This window comes from Chrysemys picta, chromosome 16 (genome assembly GCF_011386835.1).
Source record: "Chrysemys picta bellii isolate R12L10 chromosome 16, ASM1138683v2, whole genome shotgun sequence".
In the NCBI taxonomy this organism is placed as follows: domain Eukaryota; kingdom Metazoa; phylum Chordata; order Testudines; family Emydidae; genus Chrysemys; species Chrysemys picta.
The window spans coordinates 8,683,380-8,708,801 of record NC_088806.1 but is presented as its reverse complement, the minus strand read 5'-3'; the positions used below and the strand labels follow the sequence as shown (position 1 = coordinate 8,708,801).

The window sequence follows — 25,422 nt, the reverse complement described above, 5'->3', positions numbered from 1 at the left end:
CAGGCACTCAATATTAAGAGGCAAAATGCGACCTTGCACAGAAATCTCATGTGCTATGTAATGTGAATAGTGTTGTACACCATGAAAGAGTATAAGCATTGTTCTGTAAAATGTATCTTTTTAAAAAATTCTCTCCTTTTTTCCCCTCCCTCCAGCAGCTGCAAATTTTTCAAGCCTCCCTCCTCCTTCCCGAAGGCTATCTCAGATAAGGTGTTGGAAAAAGAGGACGCAAGACAAGATGTTCGTGGAAATCATAGAATCCACCCGCAGTGAAAGAGCTCATCTGAATGAGTGGAAGGACACGGTTTCAAAGTATAGGAAAGATGCCAGTGAACGTGAGGACATGAGGGACCAACGTGAGGAGAGGAGAGACGCTCGAGATGAGAGGTGGCGGCAGGAAGATCAGAGGAGGCACGTTTTCATCAAGGAGAAACAAACACAAATTTCACACTGTAGCCTGGCCAGTCATGAAACTGGTTTTCAAAGTTTCTCTGATGCGCAGCGCTTCCTGGTGTGCTCTTCTAATTGCCCTGGTGTCTGGCTGCGCGTAATCAGCAGCCAGGCAATTTGCCTCAGCCTCCCACCCCGCCATAAAGGTCTCCCTCTTACTTTCACAGAGATTGTGGAGCACACAGCAAGCAGCAACAACAAGGGAGATATTGGTTTGGCTGAGGTCTGACCAAGTCAGTAGCGATCGCCAGCGACCTTTTAAAGGTCCACATGTACATTCTACCACCATTCTGCACTTGCTCAGCCTGTAGTTGAACAGCTCCTGACTCCTGTCCATGCTGCCTGTGTATGGCTTCATGAGCCATGGCATTAATGGGTAGGCTGGGTCCCCAAGGATAACTATTGGCATTTCAACATCCCCAACAGTTATTTTCTGGTCCCGGAAGTAAGTCCCTTGCTGTAGCCGTTTAAACAGAGTAGTATTCCTGAAGACACGAGCATCATGAACCCTTCCCGGCCAGCCGATGTTGATGTTGGTGAAACGTCCCTTGTGATCCACCAGTGCTTGCAGCACCATTGAAAAGTACCCCTTGCGGTTTATGTACTGGGTACCCTAGTGCTCTGGTGCCAAGATAGGGATATGGGTTCCATCTATTGCCCCACCACAGTTAGGGAATCCGATTGCAGCAAAGCCATCCACTATGACCTGCACATTTCCCAGAGTCACTACCTTTCATAGCAGCAGCTCAGTGATTGCTTTGGCTACTTGCATCACAGCAGCCCCCACAGTAGATTTGCCCACTCCAAATTGATTCCCTACTGACCGGTAGCTGTCTGGCGTTGCAAGCTTCCACAGGGCTATCGCCACTCGCTTCTCAACTGTGAGGGCTGCTCTCATCCTGGTATTCTGGTGCTTTAGGGCAGGGGACAGCAAGTCACAAAGTTCCATGAAAGTGCCCTTACGCATGCGAAAGTTTCACAGCCACTGGGAATCGTCCCACACCCGCAACACTATGCGGTCCCTCCAGTCTGTGCTTGTTTCCCAGGCCCAGAATCGGCGTTCCATGGATAGAACCTGCCCCATTAATGACATGATCTCCAAAGCACCGGGGCCCGCGGTTTGAGAGAATTCTGTGTCCATGTCCATCTCTTCATCACTCTTGTCGCTGCGCTGCCATCGCCGCCTCCTCCTCACCTCATTTTTCTGGTCTTGGTTCAGCATAAACTGCACAAGAATTCGTGAGGTGTTTACAATGTTCATGACTGCTGTCTTGAGCTGAGCGGGCTCCATGCTTGCCGTGGTATGGCGTCTGCTGTGTTCACCCAGGAGAAAAGGCACAAAACAGTTGTCTGTCGTGGAGGGAGGGGTGAAGCTGTACCCAGAACCACCTGCAAAAGTTTTTTGCCCCATCAGGCACTGGGATCTCAACCCAGAATTCCAATGAGCGGGGGAGACTGCGGGAACTATGGGATAGCTATGGGATAACTACCCACAGTGCAACGCTCTGGAAATCGACACTAGCCCTGGTATATGGATGCACACCACCGAATTAATGTGCTTAGTGTGGCTGCATGCAGTCGACTTTATACAATCTGTTTCCAAAATTCGAATTCTGTAAATTCGGATTAATCCCATAGTGTAGACATAGCCTTTGTCTGTGAAGACCGAGGCAAAAAAAAGCATTGAGTACTTCAGCTTTTTCCACGTCTGTCTCTAGGTTGCCTCCCCCATTCATTAAGGGTCCCACTCTTTCCCTGACCTTTTTCTTGTTACTAATATACCTATGAAACCCTTCTTGTTACCCTTCACATCCATTGCTAGCTGCAACTCCAGTTGTGTTTTGACCTTCCTGATTACACCCCTGCATGCTCGAGCAATATTTTTATACTCCTCCCTAGTCATCTGACCAAGTTTCCACTTCTTGTAAGCTTCCTTTTTGTGTTTAAGCTCAATGAAGATTTCACTGTTGAAACAAGCTGGTTGCCTGCCATATTTGCTATTCTTTTTGCACATTGGGATGGTTTGTTCCTGTGCCCTTAATAAGTCTTCCTTAAAATCCAGCCAGCTTTCCTGGACACCTTTCCCCCTCATCTTAGACTCCCAGGGGATCCTGCCCATCAGTTCCCTAATGGAGTCAGTCTGTTTTTCTGAAGTCCAGGGTCCGTATTTTGCTACTCTCCTTTCTTCCTTTTGTGATGATCCTGAACTCAACCATTTCATGGTGACTGCTGCCCAGGTTGCTGTGCCACCCACTTCTACTTCCCCTACCAATACTTCTCTGTTTGTGAGCAGCAGGTCAAGAGGAGAATGGCTCCTGGTTGGTTTCTCCAGCATTTGCACCAGGAACTTATCTCCAACACTCTCCAAAAACTTCCTAGATTGTCTGTGCACTGCTGTATTGCTCTCCCAGCAGATGTCAGGGTGATTGAAGTGCCCCACGAGAACCAGGGCCTGTGATCTGGAAACTTCTGTTAGTTGTCCGAAGAAAGCCTTGTCTACCTCATGCTACTGGTCTATAGCACACACCCACCACAACATCACCCACGTTGCTTTCACTTCTAAACTTAACCCAAGGACTCTCAACTCGCTTTTGTCCAGTTTCATACTGGAGCTCTGAGCAATCGTACCACTCTCTTACATACAGTGGAACTCCTCCACCTTTCCTCCCCTGCCTGTCCATCCTGAACAGTTTATACCCATCCATGTCAGTGCTCCAGTCATGTGAACTGCCCCATGAAGTCTCTGATATTCCAGTAACATCATAGTTCTTTGACTGTGCCAGGACTTCCAATTCTTCCTGCTTGTTTCCAAGGCTTCTTGTGTTCATTTACATGCACCTAAGATAAGGAGCCGATTGCCCTGCTTTCTCAGTATGAATCAGGAAGCCCCCCACTGCATCCTCCTCTTTGCGTTTCCTCCCGGTATCCCACTTTCCCACTTACCTCAGGGCTTAGGTCACCATCCCCTGGTGAACCTAGTTTAAAGCCCTCCTCACTAGGTTAGCAAGGCTGCCTGTGAAGATGCTCTTCCCATCTCTTTCTAGCAATCCTTCTTCCCAGAACATGCCATGGTCGAGGAATCCAAAGCCCTTTCTCCGACACCACCCGTGTAACCACGCATTTACCTCCACAATTCGATGGTTCCTACCTGGGCCTTTTCTTTCAACAGGGAGGATGGACGAGAACATGACTTTCACCTCAAACTCCTTTATCCTTCTTCCCAGAGCCACGTAGTCTGCAGTGACCTGCTCAGGGTCATTCTTGGCAGTATCATTGGTGCCCACATGGAGAAGTAGGAAGGGCTAGCGGTCCCAGGGCTTGATCAGTCTCAGCAGACACTCGGTCACATCCTGAATTATAGCTCCAGACAAGCAGCACACTTGGTCAGCAGATGGATGACTCTGTCCCCCTTAGGAGGGAGTCTCCGACCACCACCACCCGTCTCCTTCTCTTGGGAGTGGTGGTCATGGAACCCCCATCCCTAGGACAATGCATCTCATGCCTTCTGGTCGATGGGGTCTCCTTCTGATCCCTAGATTGCTCTTCAAAATCATTTGCCGCAGTAGAACCTGTGCAGAGAGCCTGAAAACGGTTTCTTACCTCTATCTGCATTGGGGGTACATGGGTTCTCCTCATTCTTCTTCTGGAGGTCACATGGTGCCAGTTTTGTTCCCTGTTCTACACTGCCCTCTCTGCTTCTTCAGTATGTTGTCCCTCCAGAACCAAACACTGACTTCTGTCCAGGAAGTCTTCATTTTCTCTGATGCAACGCAAGGTTCATACTTGCATCTCTATTCCTATAACCTTCTAATAAGGAGACCAGTTTGCACTTTTTACAGACAAGGTTGCTTCTATCCTCTGGGAGAAAGACAAACATGGCACATCCTGTGCAGGTCACAACAGCTGATCACTCAGTATCCATGTCTTCCTTCTAAGGGTATGTCTACACTACGAAATTAGGTCAAATTTATAGAAACCGGTTTTATAGAAATCGGTTGTATACAGTTGATTGTGTGTCTCCCCACATAAAATGTTCTAAGTGCATTAAGTCGGCGGACCGTGTCCAGAGTACCGAGGCTAGCATCGACTTCTGGAGCGTTGCACTGTGGGTAGCTATCCCTCAGTTCCTACAGTCTCCACCGCCCATTGGAATTCTGGGTTGATATCCCAATGCTTGAATGATACAAAAACAGTGTCGCAAGGTGTTCTGGGTACATGTCGTCAGACCCCTCCCCCTCCATCAGAGCAATGGCAGAAAATCAATTTGTGCCTTTTTACCTAGGTTACTTGTGCAGACAAAGTACCACGGCAAGCATGGAGCCCGCTCAGCTCACCCTCACCATATGTCATCTGGGTGCCAGCAGACGTGGTACTGCATCGCTACACAGCAGCAGCTAATTTCCTTTTGGCAGTAGATGGTGCAGTATGACTTGTAACTGTCATCAGCTATCTGGGTGCTGGCAGACGTGGGGCTGCATTGCTACAAAGCAGCAGCTCCTTGCCTTTTGGCAGTAGATGGTGTATTACAACTGGTATCCATCATCATCATATTCTGCAGTGAGTTCGATCAGAGGCAACTGGGCAGACATGTTTTTTTTCCTGGAGACTCAGCCCTCCCGGCAGTCCTATTGAACTGTCTTGACGATGATGGCTAGCAGTCGTAATACAGCATCTTCTGCCAAGCACCCAGAAGATGCCGGTAGCCAACAGTCATGCTGCACCATCTGCTGCCAGCTTAAGATGTAAAAAATAGATGGACCAGATTTGTTCTGTATTCATTTGCTTTCCCCTCCCTCCATGAAATCAACGGCCTGCTAACCCCAGGGTTTTGAGTTCAATCTTTGGGGGGGCCATTCTGTGTGACAGTTGTTTGTGTTTCTCCCTGATGCACAGCCACCTTTCTGATTTTAATTCACTGTACCTGTAAGCCATGTCATCACTCGCCCCTCCCTCCCTCGGCCAGACAATAGTTTCGCGCCTTTTTTCAGCCCAGACACCACAGCACTGGGATCATGGAGCCCGCTCAGCTCACCGTGGCAATTATGAGCACTATGAACAACAGACGCATTGTCCTGGAGTATATGCAGAGCCAGAACATGCCAAAGCAAAACCAGTCCAGCTGAGGAGGCGATTGCAGGGCGGCGACGAGAGTGATGAGGAAATTGACATGGACGTAGACCTCTCACAAAGTACAGGCCCCAGCAATGTGCAAATCATGGTGTTACTGGGGCAGGTTCATGCCATGGAATGCAGATTCTGGGCCCAGGAAACAAGCACAGAATGGTGGGACCGCATTGTGTTGCAGGTGTGGAACGATTCCCAGTGGCTGCGAAACTTTTGCATGCATAAGGGCACTTTCAAGGAACTTTGTGACGTGCTTTTCTCTGCCCTGAAGTGCCAGAATACCAGGATGAGAGCAGCCCTAATAGTTGAGAAGCGAGTGGCGATAGCCCTGTGGAAGCTTGCAACGCCAGACAGCTAACCGGTCAGTCGGGAATCAATTTTAAGTGGGCAAATCTGCGGGGGCTGCTGTGATCCAAGTAGCCAACGCAATTAAAGACCGGCTGATATCAAGGGTAGTGGCTGTGGGAAACATGCAGGATATACTTGATTCCTTTGCTGCACTGGGATTCCCAAACTGTGGTGAGGCGATAGACGGAACCCATATCCCTATCTTGTCACCGGAGCACCAAGCCACCGAGTACATAAACCGCAAAGGGTACTTTTCAATGCTGCTGCAAGCCCTGGTGGATCACAAGGGATGCTTCACCAACATCAAAGTGGGATGGCCAGAAAGGTACATGATGCTCGCGCCTTCAGGAACTCTGGTCTGTTTCAAAAGCTGGGGGAAGGGACTTTCTTCCCGTTCGGGATGTTGAAATGCCTATCGTTATCCTTGGGGACCCAGCCTACCCCTTAATGCCATGGCCCATGAAGCCATACACAGGCAGCCTGGACAGTAGTCAGGACCTGTTCAGCTATAGGCTGAGCAAATGCCGAATGGTGGTGGAATGTGCATTTGGACGTTTAAAAGCGTGCTGGCGCAGTTTACTGATTCGGATAGACCTCAGCGAAGCCAATATTCCAATTGTTATTGCTGCTTGCTGTGCGCTCCACAATATCTGTGAGAGTAAGGGGGAGACATTTATGGTGGGGTGGGAGGTTGAGGCAAATTACCTGGCCGTTGATTACGCGCAGCCAGACACCAGGGCTGTTAGAAGAGTACAGCAGGGTGCGGTGCGCATCAGAGAAGCTTTGAAAACCAGTTTTGTGACTGGCCAGGCTACAGTGTGAAACTTCTGTTTGTTTCTCCTTGATGAACCCTCCGCCCCCCCTCCCCGGTTTACTCTACTTCCATTCTAAACTAACCACCCTCCCCTCCCCCCTTCGAACACCGCTTGCAGAGGCAATAATGTCATTGTTATTACACATTCATGCATTCTTCATTAATTCGTCACACTCCTAGGGGGAAAACTGCCAAGGTAGCCCAGAAGGGGTGGGGGAGGAGGGAAGGAAAAGGACACACTGCAGTTTAAAACTTTAACACTTATTGAAGGCAATCTTCTAGGGTGGAGAGACTGGGTGGCCGGAGGCCCCCCCACCGCGTTCTTGGGCGTCTGGTTGAGGAGGCTATGGAACTTGGGGAGGAGGGCTGTTAGTTATACAGGGGCTGTAGCGGTGGTCTCTGCTCCTGCTGCCTTTCCTGCAGCTCAACCATACGCTGGAGCATATCAGTTTGATGCTCCAGCATCCAGAGCATCGACTCTTGCCTTCTTTCAGCAAGCTGATGCCACCTATCCTCTTCAGCCCGCCACTTGCTCTCTTTAGCCCGCAATTCAGCCCACCACCTCTCCTCTTGTTCATATTGTGCTTTTTTGCATTCTGACATTGACTGCCTCCATTCATTCTGCTGTGCTCTGTCAGCATGGGAGGACATCTGGAGCTCCGTGAACATATCCCGAGTCCGCCGTTTGCTCCTTCTAATCTTCTCTAGCCTCTGTGAAGGAGAAACATTTGCAGCTGGTGGAGGAGAAGGGAGAAGTGGTTAAAGAAGATACATTTTAGAGAACACTGGGTACACTCTTCCATGTTAAATTTTGCTGTTCACATAACACAGCACATGTGCTTGGTTACAAGGTCGCATTTTAACTCTTATATTGAGGGCCTGCCAGTTTGGTGTGAGAGATCACTCAAGCAGTGCCAGGCAACAGATTTCGGCTTGCAGGCAGCCACGGTAAGCCACAGTCTTTTGGCTTTTTTAACCTTCTTAACATGTAGAATGGTTTCAAACAGTAGCGCCCTCATTTCTCAGACCGAACACCCATTGGGTTGGCCATTTAAAATAGTAATATCAATGTAAAAGGAGGGGCTGTGGTTTCCACGTTAACATGCAGCACAAACCCAACTACCCCCACACACACATACCCAATTCTCTGGGATGATCACTTCATCCCTCCCCCCTACCGCGTGGCTAACAGCGGGGAACATTTCTGTTCAGCCGAGCAGGTACGGGCACCTCTAAATGTCCCCTTAATAAAATAACCCGATTTCAACTAGGTGACCATGAATGATATCACTCTCCTGAGGATAACAAAGAGAGATAAGGAATGGATGTTGTCTGCATGCCAGCAAACACTGGGATCATACGCTGCCATGCTTTGTTATGCAATGATTCCAGACTACGTGCTCCTGGCCTGGTGTGTTAAAGTGTCCTACCATGGCGGATGGGATAAGGCAGCCTCCCCCACCCCAGAAACATTTTGCAAAGGCTTTGGAAGTACATGAAAGAGAGCTTTCTGGAGATGTCCCTGGAGGATTTCTGCTCCATCCCCATACCCGTTAACAGACTTTTCTAGTAGCTGTACTGGCCGCGATTGCCAGGGTAAATTAATCATTAAACACACTTGCTTTTAAATCATGTGTAATCTTTACAAAGGTACACTCACCAGAGTTTCCTTGTGTGCCCTCAGGGTCTGGGAGCACGCCTTGGGTGAGTTCGGGGGCTACTGGTTCCAGGTCCAGAGTGATAAACAGATCCTGGCTGTTGGGGAAACCGGTTTCTCCGCTTCCTTGCTGTGAGCTATCTTCATTGTCTTCATCCTCATCTTCCTCGTACCCCAAACCCTCTTCCCTGTTGTGTGTTTCTCCATTGATGGAGTCAAAGCACAGGGTTGGGGTATTGGTGGCTGCACCCCCTAGCATGGCATGCAGCTCCGTGTAGAAGCAGCATGTTTGCGGTTCTGCCCCGGACCTTCCATTTGCCTCTCTGGCTTTGTGGTAGGCTTGCCTTAGCTCCTTAATTTTCACGCGGCACTGCTGTGCGTCCCTGTTATGGCCTCTGTCCTTCATGGCCTTTGAGTCTTTTTCTAATATTTTGCCATTTCGTTTACTGCTACGGAGTTCAGCTAGCATTGATTCATCTCCCCATATGGCGAGGAGATCCCGTACCTTCTGTTCTGTCCATGCTGGAGCTCTTTTGCGATCCTGGGACTCCATCATGGTTATCTGTGCTGATGAGCTCTGCACGGTCACCTGTGCTCTCCACGCTGGGCAAACAGGAAATGAAATTCAAAAGTTCACGGGGCTTTTCCTGTCTACCTGGTCAGTGCATCTGAGTTTAGAGTGCTGTCCAGAGCGGTCACAATGAAGTACTGTGGGATGGCTCCCGGAGGCCAATGCCATCGAATTCCGTTCACACTATCCCAAATCCGACCCACAAAGGCCGATTTTAGCGCCAATCCCCTCTTTGGAGGTGGAGTAAAGAAACCGGTTTAAAGGGCCCTTTAAGTCGAAAAAAAGGGCTTCGTCGTGTGAACATGTCCAGGCTTAATTCGATTTAACGCTGCTAAATTTGACCTAAACTCGTAGTGTAGACCAGGCCTAAAAGTGTCTTCAGATATTGTATTCTCACAGAAGCCTGAAAGGCAAAAACACTCTGTGGGAACTCCCCCCAGGCAAACTCCCAGGCAACAACTGATTCTTTCAGAGCCATTCCATGCCTATGGGTCCCAGTCTGGCTTCCTTGTTGGACAAGAAGCACTTCCATGCTGGGCAAATGGTGGTAGCCAGTGAGGGACTGTATCAGATTCCAAGTTCAGATTGCAGGAAATGTGAGTGCTGAGGCCAGAGTCTGTGGTTTGGTTTCTTAGTTTTGCTAGGCAGTCTAATGCATTTGTATCACTTCTCCACCTCCTGCTACTCTGAAAAATTAAAAAATGCAAAAATAGAGCACAGGTGGTTTTTCTCATGATGCAGCTTTCCCACATAGTGTGAGACCCCTTCCACCCACACTTCTGGGAGAAGACCCAGGAAGCAATTAGACAGTCTAGACAGTATTTGATACTGCCATGTGGACAGGGGACTGGACTCGATGACCTCTCGAGGTCCCTTCCAGTCCTTGAATCTATGAAATGAACTCACAGAAATGGAAGGCTTCTAGGTTATTGTAGAATGTGACTTCACACAAAGCTGACTGGGTGGAAATGGGAATTAAGAGAAAACTGCCCTATGAGTTTATATTTTGTAACCTTTGAATAAGTTGTTACCAGTGACAATTAAATTAAACATGAAGTTAATTAGTGTAACGTAAGAGGCTGATTATGTGATAACTTTCAGTGTTACAATATAATTCAGGTTTTCTTCTAGTTCTCTCCCTTCCCCTTCCTACTATATAGGAAATAGTGGCTAATCTTGAAATTAAAACAAAAGGAATTAGAGTGGGGGAATATGTGAGAGAAATAGCATGTAAGAGAATAGAGACCTAGTATAGACTGTAATTATTTCTATTTCAAATGGAATTTATTTTGATAAATTTTAAATCTTCTGTTAAGAGGAAAATTATTTGAGACAAGATTTGGAACCTTTTACCCAGTTAGATGCTGCTGTTACTGCTGCTGATTGTGTCTGGCCAGCGGATCTGGAGAATCCTTCTAAGACAACTATTTATGAAGGTCTGGATCTTCCTGGCGACGTGACCTTCAGGCTGATAACCTAAAAATAGGCTATACCTGGAACCAGCTAGAGCAAATGGCCCAGGATAGAGGACTCTGGAGATCTGTGGTTGGCGGCCCATACCCCGATTGGGGTGATGGGCATGACTGAGTGAGTGAGTGACCCAGTTAGAGGGTAACAGCCACAGAGTTCTCCGTGTCTCTTGTTTGCAAAGCAAAGATGTCACAGCAGGCAGGAGATGTCAAAATCTGCAATGGTGATGGATGTGTGATGGTAGCTTTTCTGAGTTTTTTGTTTGTTTGTTTTTTTAATGTAATTTTTGTTTTGTTTTTGCAACCAGTTATTTTTATAGGTGCTGAGGCCCCTTTTTCTTTTGAGCACAGCTGTTTAACCCACAGGCCTGGATCTGGAAATCTCCTCAGAACTGGCCTTGTGTTTCTTTCATGTTTGATATCTTTGGGGTTCACACTCCACACTACATGCGGTTCACAGCAACAGCTACTTTGAGAAACCTGCTGGGTTAAGCGGGCCTTTTCCAAACTGACATTGGCCCAAAGTCTGCCTCTATTCAGCTGGATTAGGATACATCTGTATCAAAGGAGTGGTTCACACCTGATTTGCCCAGAGATCTCGGGGGAGGTGTGGTAAGATAGGATAAGTAGGAATTGACAACAATAAAGTTAAAGGTAAGGGTGAAAGACTCTCACCTTGCAGGTCAACAAGCCTATTGTGTTCATTCCCTCTGACGCATCTGGCACTGGTCACTCTCAGGCAGCTCACTGGGCTAGATGGATGACTGTGGCTTTCCTCATCCGAAAGCCCTGCAGTCACTGCTCATCATCCCAGATGTGCATGACAATGTGATCCCACCATTCAGTGCTTGTTTCCCGAGCTCAAAAGTGGCGTTCCCTTGTGGTCAGCACCTCCGTGAATGCCACAAGCAATTTCATGTCATAGCCACTATATGTGGTGAGATCAATGTTGAACTCCTCGGCTTTTGTACTTTAAGGAACAACTCCAGTGCCACTCGTGACACGTAGTATATTGGTCACCTGTGTTGGATCCATTCCTGCAGCGCGAAGAGGTAGAATGCGCAGTACACCAACCATTGAACGAGGGGGCCAAATGTGGATGGAAGCACAGGGATTTCTGGGATGGGAAGCAATGCACCACGGGGCATTGAGACAGGACCCACGATGCCCCGCAACCCCCTCTGCCCTCTCCCGACATTTAGCGGCAGAAGAGGAAGTGATGCTCAGTGGGATAGCTGCCCCGAGTGCACCGCTCTGAACACCGCTGCAAGTGCCACAAGTGTGAACACGCTATTGCGCAGGCAGCTGACAGTGTGAACACAATAACGGTTTCCCTTCAGCGCTCTCTGAACAGCACTGTAACTCCCGGCACTGTACCTCTGCCAGTGTAGACATAGCCTCAGAGAGACTGACTGCCAGGATCTCAGGACTGATCCCCTCTGGGGAATGAAGCACAATGTCTACAGACTATGCAGCCTTCACTCATCTCCATGTACCTGAAAAGCCTGCTAGCCCGAAGTGCTGGACCACCTATGCGATTACCTGGTTCCTAAACTGCAGCTACAGTTCCTGCTCCAGGTGAATCCAAAGACCGAGAGGTGCAGAGATCCAACCCCTTATAATCTTAGAAATGTTTTGTTCCTTTTTTTAGATTGGGGTGTAACAGGGTGGCTCAGTGGGTGTGAGTGTGTGAACGCCTCTGAAATCTACAAAGGGAAGATGCTAGGAAGAATAGTTCCCCAAATCTTAATAGCCTTAAAATTCTGCCCTATGAAATGACTGACTACATGCTTCTCAGCCCTTCTGTACCCCCAGCCCCTGCCTAAGGCAGGGGCCTTCACCCAAAATCCCTCCTGGAGCCTGCACCCCCCTCCTATACCCCCTCACTACTTTCCCCAGGCCAGAGCCTGCACCTCCTCCCTCTGCACCCCTTCCTGTCCCCAAACTCCCTCCCAGAGCCTGCACCCAAACTCCATCCCAAAGCCTATACCCCTCATCCCCTCCTGCCCCAGCCTGGAGCCTGCGCCCAGCACCCAAACTCCATCCCAGAGCCTTCACCCTCACCCCCTTCCCACACACCTCCTCCAGCTCCCAAACAACGCCCAGAGCCTGCACCCCCACCCCCTCCCACACCCTGCCTCCTGCCACCAAATTCCCTCCCAGAGCCTGCACACACACTCCCTGCTCCAGCCTGTACCCCCACCCCCTGTCCCAGCCCAAACCCTGCACCCAGCACCCAAACTCCATCCCAGAGCCTGTAGCCCAGACCCCTTCCCCCACCCAAACTCCCTCCCAGAGCCCACCCTCTCACCCCTTCTGCACCCAAACTCCCAGTGCTTGCACCCAAATCCTCTGCACTCGAGATGACCCCCCCCAACCAATATTCCTCCCAGAGCCTTAGGCATGTGGGGGTAGAGTTTGGGGGGGCAGGCTCTGTGCGTTCTGGGCACCACCAAAATCTCTACAAACCTCCTGCCCCTGTTGTCCACTGCACTCCTTGGTTCTCTCCAGCTGCTCCCGCTCTAGAGACATTTTTCTATCCCATCTCTCCTTCTCTTCTCTGTGCTCTCTCTTCCCCTGCTCCCATTTGTTTCTTTTGGGACCTAGAACTATAGGGCCATGTTGTGCAATATCATGTTTAACTTTCCAAATCAGCTGGGGCCTGGAGAATAATTCCAGGTGGTTGTTCCCTATGTAGATTGCAGTGATCTCTGGTGTGTCCTCATGGGGAACCAGTTCACAAAAAAGAGCCAGGAGCTGGTCCCAGTGCATCCCCCATCTGCTGTGTGAAGAGAAGATTGCCTCCAGGCCAGGCCCAGCTGCAAACTCCTTGCTGAATTACAGGCTGTCTTGGAAGCCCACTGCACAATGCTGTGTCCACAAATTCATATCCGCAGCCATAGGTGTACTTCCATATAGGCTAAGTAAGAGGCATGGGGAAGGAAGCAAACAGCGTTAAAACCTGTGGTGCCTATGGCCCACCACATGCATTGGCCTCCCCTCAGGCAGGGCACTTATAGGGCCTTCTGCCAGTTGGTGTTAGCAGCAACAAGGGCTGGGTTCAATGTCAAGGGGAGGAGAAAGAGTCCCAAGAGAGGAACCAAGTGGAGGGAAGCAATGAATGCAGAGTGCAAACTGACCATCTGAGGGTCACAGAACTCCTGAAGAAACAATGGCTATAGGTCCCATTGTGTAATGGTGATCACTCAGGCCTCTAAATCCTGCAATCTGAGTTCAAATCTCAGTGGGACCTTCTGATGCTATGTTGGTTTGTTGTAACGCCTCAACATGCTTGACTTCCCTGTTCCTAGGTGCACTAAAGTGAGGTTTTCTTTCCTTCCTGCTGGGTGACTGATGCCCACTAGAGCTAGGTCTTTGGTCTGGCTGGTTCAATAGGTTGGGGCCCTAGAATTTAAGTCTGATGTGAGATTCCTGCGGGTTGACCTGATGGTTGTGTTTCTTGCTGCTTCACCTGATGCCCACAATTTGGTCCTTGTAACTGCAGCTGCCATGCTCTCCCTCTTCCCTACACGGCACTTAAGGGAAGCAGTACCAGGGCCAGGCTTAATAGTCAGGGAAAGACAGGAGGGAGAGAGAGTCCGAGGCTGGAGACAGCACATCTTTCCTCCTCTGGGCCCTAGAGCAGAGGCAGCTGTTGCTGACAGCTCTAAGGAAAGGCTTAAATGCCACAGAGCAACCGAGGGCAGGGCAAGAGGAGGGGAGGACCATGCCCATGTGTGAATTCAGAGAATAATTGATATCCTCTCTACATACACATTGATAAAAGTGAGCAGATACTACATTGCTGAATGATAAATTTGATAGACTATTAAAGAGCACATCTTTGTATAAATGATACCCAGAAATTGCTGATATCAATATAAACTGTCAATTTCCCTGTATAAGCAGACATCCACAGAAATACCAACATTTGGCCTTATAGGAACTATTAGGCTTCCCTCTACTGCAACTAAAGGAGAAATGTTTTCATGGTTTACATAAATTTTCACCTTACAGATAACTTACATGTTTCTCACTGTCCTGAGTTCCACGGGACATGGGGAAGCTCTAGGAGATGGCTCCCCTTGGGATCATGCATTACATGGATCCGAAGGCTGGGGGAAGCCAGACCCAACCTGCAGCCAGGAATACCAATTCCTAGAAGCTCCCTCCTATAGAGAGCTCAACTGAAGGTTTGTGAAGAAGTTGGACGTTAGGTAATTTTGGCTGAGTGCTTAATGCGATGGAACAGATATTCATTGGGGTGTCTCCACACAGGTGGAAATGCTGCTATGAAACTTCCTGTTACTTTTGTTTTTAGTGTTGTAATATTAGTGACCAAACATGCTACTCACAAACATCCTCTTTCTCTCTCTCTCTCACACACACACACACAAACACACACTTTTCAAGAAAATCCTTTGAAGAAGTCAAAAATGCTTGCTGGAACTCAATGCTCTCTTTGATAGAATCCTAACACAAGCTGAGCTTGTCAGGCATAGGTGGAGGCTGGTAGGGAGTCGGGTGTGGGATGGTTTAAATTACACAGGCACTAGTGACAAAGTTCCAGAATGTATGGGAGTGTAAAGCTGGTTGGTCAATGTTACACTCCCCTCCCAGCTGACATTGTCTGTCTTCGGAAGTGCAAATCTCATCTCTAATATGCCACATTCTGCTGAATGTGAGGTACCTTCATTTATGCTCCATGAGATTTGATCTCTGTTTTGTGCACTGTGTTTGTGAATGAAAATTATAGACTATCATATTCAAAAACAAATGCATCAGCACATCTGATTGACCCAACCACGGACAATAAGAGAAATGCCATTGAGTTGAAGATAATGATGTTCCTCTGTACTAGACAGGGACTGGCTACAGAGCTTGCTTATACACACCAGATGCGTTCAGCATTAGGTCTTTTAATGCTCTGCCAGGCCTGGCTGAAATTCGTTTAAATGAGTATTTTACACACAGCCCCACTTTGTGACTGATTAATGGGATGCTAAACTCTAGTATACTAACAGGTGCACTGCAGGGCCTCCAGGCTATTTGCCTATCATCTGCTCTGTCTTCTGTCCAAAACCCCGGCAGAGCAACGAGACAGGCATTTGTAGATTGCCACTCACTGCCCAGTCACATCATAGATTCTATAGTCTGCAGAATTTGTTTTCTTCATTCGGGGGTCTTCTCTTCTCCCTACGTAGCCAGCAGTAATGCTTAATAGTCCTAACACACACGCCCCCTCTCTTGTCAGAAGAGACATCACTAGAAGTGTGGAGAATAGTTGCCCACCTAGAGCAGGGACAGTTGTAGTGATATGATCTAGCTCAGGCCTGCACGACATATGGACCGCGGGTCACATGTGGCCCACATGGGCTCACTGTGCGGCCCGGGGGGGGGGGGTAAGTAGGCAAGCGATGGGGTGGGACAAGCTAATGGCTGGCTGGCTGGCTGGCCAGCCGGTAGCTGGGCAGGGTGGTGAAGAGGCCAGGGGCAGGCTGGGGAGTGAGGATGAGCCAGCGGTGGGGATAGGGGCAGTGGCAGAAGGTGGGCAGGTAGGTGAGCTGGCGGTGGGGGGAGCAGGCTGTCGGAGAATAACAGAGTTCTCACTTTTTGTTTGGGTACAGCAAGTCAGATACTTTATTTTCTCAAGCAATTGCATAGAGGGTGAGAGCTAAACAGGTCTCTCAACAGGTAAACAATTACAGCAAGCATTTATACCTTTTGTTACAGACAATAATAAGCAACAGCTGCATTTTGCTTATACATAGGTCATTCTGATATTTGTTTTGCTCACTAATGTAGACTTTTAGTCTACATTCCATATTATCTACACATTATCTACACAAGGTTGCAACAACGTCTCACACAGTTCTTTCCCACTCGCCTCACACATTCCTCGTTTCTACAAATCTCATGTTATTAGGGTTACAGTTAGCCTGACTCTTGCTAACGAACTGTCATACATTGCATCCCCTTCCTGTCAGTTCTTTCTCTGCTTCCACAACGCCCCCTTTTGTACTATTAGTACAACAAACGTTTTCAAGCCTCTATTTGCATTAAGTCTTTGAATTCAGATTCTACTTCAGATGCTTCAACCTTAAGGGTTTTGATTAGATGTAATGACAATGCATGATTAGCATGGACATGAAAGGTATTACTATTATTACGTCCTTTACAACAACAATAACATACTCCTACACTAATTAACACCAACACAAACAATAATATTCCCATAGCAATAATATGATGGGGTTGTTGTACAGTCTTAGTCATAAAACACAATACATCATACTTAGTACATAAAGTGGACACTCTATAAGCTGTATGAAAGGCATACTTTTCAACTTAATATATATATTGAAGCATGTGAATTTGCCCTTGTATTTCAGAGATTTTCTGAACCTTTGGTAAAAGTGAAAGCAAACTTTGAAATCGATCAGGTACTAAACTAGTCCAATTAAAGAATATCTGGAACCTAAGGGCTACTTGCAAAATTCTATCTGCAGGCCAGTAAATAATATGATTGCCTGAAGTGGTAATGAGATTAAAATGTATGTCTTGCAATGTGGTGGCTTTAACATACACACAGCTATCATTAGCTTGATCATGTCAGGGTAGTTCCTTGTCCTCTACCCTCCCAGCAAATGTAGTCATGAAGAGTAACAACTGCTCCTGGCTTCAGTTTACGGATACACTTGTCGGGGACTTTTTAACCCAGACGGCACGGTTCGTTGTCTGACCGCAGAGTGAGAGACAGGCAACACCAGCAAGGTCCAATACAAGCTCTTTATTGAAGGGTGCACACAACAATAGAGAGCGGCCCGTCTCCAGAGAGAACCAGCCACGATTACAATAACTAGTGAGATTATATAGACAGTTCCGTCGCGTCATAGTTAAAGCAATCCAATCCCCCCTTTACTAGTCAAAAGCTTCTAATATCCATGCATATCTATCTTCTTTGACAGTACAAACAGTTCATGATGCCTCAGCAGCTTCTTATCAGCTTTTTCGTCATGTACCGGAGGATGGGAGAAAAAAAAGGGAGTTGGGTACAGATAAAGAACAGAAACAGGGAGTGGAGACTGCAAGTCTTCATATGTCCAAACAAACCGTTCCTAGTACATTTGGTACAAGAATACGGCCCCCCCTTTATCTCATTCTTTGAAGCCCAAGCAAGCATGTCCTCATGTTTCACAGAGAGACAGGAATGGCCCAGCAACTACAGTTAGCCTAACTTTGGCTAAGCTGGCCAAACAACCTGTTCTATACTCCATTTTCCTTGGACCTAACACACTGAAGCTGTGGGGATTCCAACAGCCAAAATGTCCATTGACTCCCTAACCCCATCCCAATGTCAGATGTAATCCCAGGAGCACTGAACTAAAAATCGATTGGGCATACCAGGAGGTCTAGTTTCCCAGATATCTCGGTGAATTACCCAATCCCACGTGCATCCTCCCCATGGACCCGGCAGGATTCGGTATGTGGGAGCCCACAACCCCCCCAACCCGGTCCATATGCTTGGAAGGAGCACTGAGAACATCTGCACTTCCACCCAGAAAGTCTCCAAGTATGTCTCCATGGCCACAGATCAGATGGTATTCCTGATGTGTCTGTAAGGGCAGTGGGCCAAGCCTGATGCTCTACATCATTCTGAATGGCCATTAGCTGGTCATTCAGGAAATCCTGAATTTCTGAACATGCTAGATCCCACTTCAATGCCTTCCCAGCCTCAGTGATATTCAATACCATCTCTGTCAGCAACTTCTGGGTCATAGAACTAAGGGCGGAAGTAACATTATTAGTCACTGGAATAATTTCTATGCAGGTAAAATTTCCAGTGGCAAAACAAACTCTGTGGGTATTCATTTAATTGTTCACTAATTGGGTGACCAAATAACAATAAGGGCCTCTCTCATTTAACACAGTGCAAATTCCAGGAACAGCCATCATATCTACTTCACTATAGAACCCATCAATTGCAATTACAGATTCTTGGGGTTCACTAGTAGTGATATCATATACTTTCATCTCCATTGATCCATTCTTTTCCATTCAATTTTTCATTTATATGGGATATCCTGAACCTTCAAAAAAAAATTTCAAACAATATTAAAATAAATCACTAACGTGTGAAGGCCTTGGCCATTGGTTTTATCAAATATATGGCATTGTCTATATTCGGATGTGTTACAGGGGTAATAATGTAATGGAGGAGATGGCAGGGGCAATGGCAACAAGGTGCCTTTGGTACTCATAATTTAAAATCCAATTAGGGAGGGCAATACATGCTGAAAGATTTATCCAAAAAAACAGGGTGCAGCCTGTAGAATAAACCCCAAAATCCAATCAATACCACGTTCCCAAGCATGGGTCCCACACGTTTCTTCCTGCCAGCGTATAATTCTTTGTTTCTTCACTAGGGTCAGTTCTTAATGTCTTCTGTAGTCAGGAATCCCTGGACTTTGTGGTTTCAATGAAGCAAGTGTTCCTTCTTCTCTTTTCCTGAAACAATGTGGTTCAGCATCATTCAGAGGAGAGGTTACCAGCACATCACCCTGTAATGGTTTTGCTTCTTCCAGAAAAATCCAAAGGCACAGTAGGTCTGTCAGTGGACAAGGGAGAGGTTACTAGCACTTCAACTTGTCTTTTTTTCCATTTTCCTGCTGTCCGGAAGGCACAGCAGAGCTAGAAGGAGAAATAGGCTTATCAGTCAGAGAGTCCTCCCTAGGTGGAGGGGTCTTTTTCCAGTGAGAAGCATGGGTCCAGGCAGGTAGTCCTTGGCACTTCACAGTGGTGTTGGTGGTTAACAGGACTTGAACAGGGCCTTTCCAGTGTGGAGCCAAAGGAGTCTTTCCTTGATGGACTTTAAGTAGACTCAGTCTTCTTGTTTCAATGAATGGCAGGGCTACTAGGGTTTTTGGGTAGCACTTCTTTTATCTGTGCGAAAATAAACCTAACACATTTTATTAATGCCTGGCAGTGTTTTTCAGATCTCATAGTTGCTTGGGGACATTCAGGCCCCCCCCTTTTCTTGGTTGTCAGCCAAGTCTTAGCTGTAGCAGTGTCCTTGAATGAGGCCAGCATCTTATCTTTAGACTGAGCTTCCTAGCTATTTTTTTCAATTAACTCATTCTGTTCTTTTTCCTTCTCCCCTTTTTGGCTTCTTTTAACCTACAAAGGAAACTTCCACTCTTCACTCATACACCTTTTCCCAACAATGAACACATACACATTGCCATTATACAGTACATTAGTCTTATTATTCAATGTATGCCATATACACCCTTCCAGTAAAATAACTTCTATACAGAGCTTTGGAGCAACAAACCAGGACAAGCACACCCACTTTTAAGGAGTCCACTTGGTACAACCTCTGGTGTCCAATAGCTTTCCTCCCTCCCCAGCCCTCTGGCTAGAAATCTGAGGTAGCCAGAAGGATCCCATGTGCAATATGGGGAGTGGGTTAACCTTCCATATCCTTGCTTCCAAAGACTGTTGGTATGCAAATTTTAACAACAATTTTACAATTAAAAAAAATCTGGCCAATGAAGTTTCTTTTTCTTACTTAAGCAAATATATTAGACTTTAGTATATCACATTTTCCTGATTTATCCAAACACTTTGTATTCCAAGTGGAATAAAACAAGTATCTGCTTTTTGATTTAACCCTTCTATTTAATTTTGAGATAACGAGGTTAGTTCAATCATGGTGAGGTGCTCTGCTAGCAGTTGAGGTGTGAACACCAAGGGAGGAGAAACTGCTTCTGTAGTTGGAAAGCCATTCACAGTCTTTGTTTAATCCTGATCTGATGGTGTCAAATTTGCAAATGAACTGGAGCTCAGCAGTTTCTCTTTGGAGTCTAGTCCTGAAGTTTTTTTGCTGTAAGATGGCTACCTTAACATCTGCTACTGTGTGGCCAGGGAGGTTGAAGTGTTCTCCTACAGGTTTTTGTATATTTCCATTCCTGATATCTGACTTGTGTCCATTTCTCCTCTTGCGTAGTGACTGTCCAGTTTGGCCAATGTACATAGCAGGGGGGCATTGCTGGCATATGATGGCATATATAACATTGGTGGACGTGCAGGTGAATGAGCCGGTGATGTTGTAGCCGATCTGGTTAGGTCCTGTGATGGTGTTGCTGGTGTAGATATGTGGGCAGAGTTGGCATTGAGGTTTGTTGCATGGGTTGATTCCTGAGTTAGAGTTGTTACGGTGTGGTGCGTGGTTGCTGGTAAGAATATCCTTAAGGTTGGCGGGTTGGCTGTGGGCGAGGACTGGCCTGCCTCCCAAGGTTTGTGAAAGTGAGGGATCATTGTCCAGGATGGGTTGTAGATCACTGATGACGCGTTGGAGAGGTTTAAGCTGAGGACTGTAGGTGATGGCCAGTGGAGTTCTGCTGGTTTCTTTTTTGGGCCTGTCTTGTAGCAGGAGGCTTCTGGGTACACGTCTGGCTCTGTTGATTTGTTTCTTTATTTCCTTGTGTGGGTATCATAGTTTTGAGAATGCTTGGTGAAGATGTTGTAGGTGTTGGTCTCTGTCTGAGGGGTTGAAACAGATGCGATTGTACCTCAGTGCTTGGCTGTAGACAATGGATCGTGTGGTGTGACCGGGTTGGAAGCTGGAGGCATGAAGGTAGGCATAGTGGTCGGTGGGTTTTCGGTATAGGGTGGTGTTAATGTGACCTTCGCTTATTTGTACGGTGGTGTCTAGGAAATGGACCTCCCATGTAGATTGGTCCAGGCTGAGGTTGATGGTGGGGTGGAAGCTGTTGAAATCATGGTGGAATTCTTCCAGGGTCTCCTTCCTATGGGTCCAGATGATGAAGATGTCATCAATGTAGTGTAGGTAGAGAAGGGGCATGAGTGGATGAGAGCTGAGCAAGCATTGTTCCAGGTCAGCCATAAAAATGTTGTCATATTGTGGGGCCATGCGGGTGGCCATAACGGTGCCACTGGTCTGGAGGTATATATTGTCACCAAATTTGAAATAACTGTGCATGAGGATCAAGTCACATAGCTCAGCAATAAGTTGTGCTGTGTCATCATCAGGGATACTGTTCCTGACAGCTTGTATTCCATCTGTGTGTGGGATGTTTGTGTAGAGAGCCTCTACATCCATGGTGGCTAGGATGATGTTTTCTGGGAGGTCACCAATGCATTGTAATTTTCTCAGGAAATCTGTGGTGTCACGGAGATAGCTGGGAGTGCTGGTGGCGTAGGGTCTGAATAGGGAGTCCCCATATCCAGACAGTCCTTCGGTGAGAGTGCCAATGCCCGAGATGATGGGGCGTCCAGGATTTCCAGGTTTGTGGATCTTGGGTAGTAGATAGAATAACCCCGGTCGGGGCTCTAAGGGTATGTTGAATTGTTCCTGTGTTAGTGTAGGGAGTGTCCTGAGTAGATGGTGCAGTTTCTTAGTGTATTCCTCAGTGGGATCTGAGGAAAGTGGCCTGTAGAATTTGGTATTGGAGAGTTGTCTGGCAGCCTCCTTCTGGTAGTCGGACCTGTTCATGATGACAACAGCACCTCCTTTATCAGCCTCTTTGATGATAATGTCAGGGTGGTTTCTGAGGCTGTGGATGGCATTGCGTTCTGCACGACTTAGGTTATGAGGCAAGAGATGTTGTTTTTCCACAATTTCTGCCTGTGCACATCGGCAGAAGCATTCTATGTATAGGACCAGACTGTCATTTCGACCCTCAGGAGGAGTCCATGTGGAGTTCTTCTTCCTGTGTTGTTGGTGGGAGGGTATCTGTGTATCAGTGCACTGTTCAGTGTTATCTTGAAAGTATTCTTTGAGTCGAGGCGGCGAAAGTAGGCTTCCAGATCACCGCATAACTGTATCATGTTCGTGGGGGTGCTGGGACAAAAAGAGAGTCCCCGAGATAGGACAGACTCTTCTGCTGGGTTGAGTGTGTAGCTGGATAAATTGACAATATTGCTGGGTGAGTTAGGGGTACCCCTGTTGTTGCTCCATGTGGCAGGTAGAATTTTAGACAGCTTACGGTCCTTTTTCTTTTGTAGAGAGGTGAAGTGTGTAATGTAGATCTCCTGTCTTATTTTAGTAAAGTCCATTTGTGTGGAGGGTTGGTTATTTATGAAAGTCTCCAGGTTGGAGAGCTCTTTCTTGATGTTTTTCTCTTTGCTGTATAGGATGCTGATCAGGTGGTTCCTCAGTTTCTATGATAGTGTATGGCATAATCTCTCACTGTGGTCTGTGCAGTATGTAGATAGCAATGGATTTTTCACCTTCAGTCCATTTGGTATGATGTCCATCAGTTTGCATTTGGAAAGGAAGATGATATCTGTCTGTATTTGTGCAAGTTTCTTTATGAGGTTGATAGATTTCCATTCCATATGGCTAAATGCAGTGCCTTGCATGGTGTCAAGTATCAGAGGGGTAGCCGTGTTAGTCTGAATCTGTAAATGTGAATCTTTGCTATGATGTGAGTCAAGCAGTGTCCATTGACTCTGTGTTATCTTGGAGAAGTCTGCATTGTACACGGTTCCTGGGATAGTCCTTGGGAGTGTGGATACCTTTAATGGGCCAGCAGCGAGTCTGGCTTCTCCATAGTCGCACCTGAAAGGCTGGTTGTGGGCATTTCCCAACCTCATAACATATTTCAGTTGCATACACAGAGCAAACTGCATAATTTCCCAACCAGTGTACAAAATTTACACGCCCCCCACCCCCCGAGCAATGCAGTTATATCAACCTAACCCCGGTGTAGATAGCACTGTGTCAACAGAAGAGCTTCTCCCATCAACATAGCTTGGGGAGGCACTTGGTTAGTGAAGGTCCAGAGAATAGGTGGCCCATGACTCTTGCATTTGGAGAGGCTGGGCATGAGTGCTAGAAGCTAGTCCACCTTTTGGCCACTCCTCTCCTCCCCTGACACCTCTTTGCGTCCTGTTCGTGCCGCTCCACCCTCCACCCGAAGGTCTGCCCACCACCCACACCTATCTGCCCCTCCCCTGAGACCTGCCCTGCCCACCCCTCTCACCTCTCTGACACCTCCCCTGACACCTGCCCTGCCCACCGTTCACACCTCTCTACCCCTCCCATGAAACCCACCGTGGCAAAGGTTAGTGCCCCAGAGAAAACCTGCCCCCAGTTATTGTAATCAATGATGTTCTGGGAATATGACGGGAAAGGGACTGTCTGAATTAAGGCAGGATTAATCAAAGCAGGAAATGGACGACAATCTACAGCAACATCATTAACCACAAACACACTCTCAACATGCTCCAGCCAGAACAGAAATAGCAGGAATTCTTGCAGTTTAGCCATGGACACATTTACACAATGGCACAGCAGTGAGTGTGCTGTGGAAGCTGGTCTGGTTAAACAATTGGAAATGATCACTCAGGCCTGGTCTACACTACGAGTTTAGGTCGAATTTAGCAGCGTTAAATCAAATTAAGCCTGGACACGATCACATGACGAAGCCCTTTTTTTCGACTTAAAGGGCCCTTTAAACCAGTTTCTTTACTCCACCTCCGACGAGGGGATTAGCGCTGAAATCGGCCTTTCCGGGTTGGATTTGGGATAGTGTGGACGGAATTCGATGGTTTTCGCCTCTGGGAGCTATCCCACAGTGCTTCATTGTGACCGCTCTGGACAGCGCTCTCAACTCAGATGCACTGACCAGCTAGACAGGAAAAGCCCCGCGAACTTTTGAATTTCATTTCCTGTTTGCCCAGTGGGGAGAGCACAGGTGACCACACAGAACTCATCAGCACAGGTAACCATGATGGAGTCCCAGGATCGCAAAAGAGCTCCAGCATGGACCGAACGGGAGGTACAGGATCTGCTTGCCATATGGGGAGATGAATCAGTGCTAGCTGAACTCCGTAGTAGTAAACAAAATGGCAAAATATTAGAAAAAGTTTCAAAGGCCATGAAGTACAGAGGCCATAAAAGTGACTCACAGCAGTGCCACGTGAAAATTAAGGAGCTAAGGCAAGCCTACCACAAAGCCAGAGAGGCAAACGGAAGGTCTGGGGCAGAGCCGCAGACATACCGCTTCTACGCGGCGCAGCATGCCATGCTAGGGGGTGCAGCCACCACTACCCCAACCCTGTGCTTTGACTCCATCAATGGACAATCATGCAACAGGGAAGCGGGTTTGGGGTACGAGGAAGATGATGATGAAGATAATGAAGATAGCTCACAGCAAGGAAGCGGAGAAACCGGTTTCCCCAACAGCCAGGATATGTTTATCACTCTGGATCTGGAATCAGTAACCCCCGAACTAACCCAAGGCTTGCTCCCAGACCCTGAGGGCACACAAGGGAACTCTAGTGAGTGTATCTTTGTAAATATTGCACATGATTTAAAAGGAAGCATGTTAAATGATTAATGATAAATTTGTCCTGGCAATCACAGCCAGTACAGCTACTGGAAAAGTCTGTTAATGTGTATGGGGATGGAGCAGAAATCCTCCGGGGACATCTCCAGAAAGATCTCCTTTATGTACTCCCAAAGCCTTTGCAAAAGGTTTCTGGGGAGGGCTGCCTTATCCTGTCCGCCATGGTAGGACACTTTACCACGCCAGGCCAGTAGCACGTAGTCTGGAATCATTGCATAACAAAGCATGGCAGCGTATGGTCCCGGTGTTTGCTGGCATGCAGACAATATCCATTCCTTATCTCTCTTTGTTATCCTCAGGAAAGTGATATCATTCACGGTCACCTGGTTGAAATGGGGTGATTTTATTAAGGGGACATTCAGAGGTGCCCATTCCTTCTTGGCTGAACAGAAATATTCCCCGCTGTTAGCCACGCGGTCTGGGGGAGGGGTGAAATGATCATCCCAGAGAATTGTGTATGGGGGGGAGGAGAGTTACTTGCATTTGTGCTGCATGTTAACCCGGAAACCGCAGCCCCTCCTTTTACATTGCAAACCCATTTTAATGGCCCACCCAAAGGGTACTTAGTATGGGAAATGAGGGTGCTGCTGTCTGAAACCATTCCCACATGT

General features: G+C 47.4%; 2 protein-coding genes and 1 long non-coding RNA gene across 12 annotated transcripts in view; 1 reads left to right on the top strand and 2 right to left on the bottom strand.

Moving 5' to 3' along the window:
- The window catches only part of LOC122172788 (zinc finger protein OZF-like), a 54,951-nt gene that overhangs the window by 23,592 nt on the left and 5,937 nt on the right, over positions 1-25,422 (top strand). For 4 of the 8 annotated variants that reach the window (XR_010593152.1, XR_010593150.1, XR_010593148.1 and 1 more), the window contains one exon: positions 156-24,743. The exons of 3 other annotated variants lie outside the window; for them this stretch is intronic. The gene's annotated coding sequence lies outside the window, so the exon portion shown is untranslated. The remainder of the gene's footprint in view (positions 1-155; positions 24,744-25,422) is intronic. One more of the 8 variants, XR_010593149.1, reaches the window with a different exon arrangement.
- The window catches only part of LOC135975998 (uncharacterized), a 268,614-nt gene continuing 259,235 nt past the window's right edge, over positions 16,044-25,422 (bottom strand). The window contains exon 2 of the long non-coding RNA XR_010593231.1: positions 16,044-20,042. This is a non-coding gene — a long non-coding RNA (uncharacterized LOC135975998). The remainder of the gene's footprint in view (positions 20,043-25,422) is intronic.
- The window catches only part of LOC101953896 (zinc finger protein RFP-like), a 55,870-nt gene continuing 46,491 nt past the window's right edge, over positions 16,044-25,422 (bottom strand). For all 3 annotated transcript variants that reach the window (XM_065570158.1, XM_065570156.1, XM_065570159.1), the window contains exon 11: positions 16,044-25,134. The gene's annotated coding sequence lies outside the window, so the exon portion shown is untranslated. The remainder of the gene's footprint in view (positions 25,135-25,422) is intronic.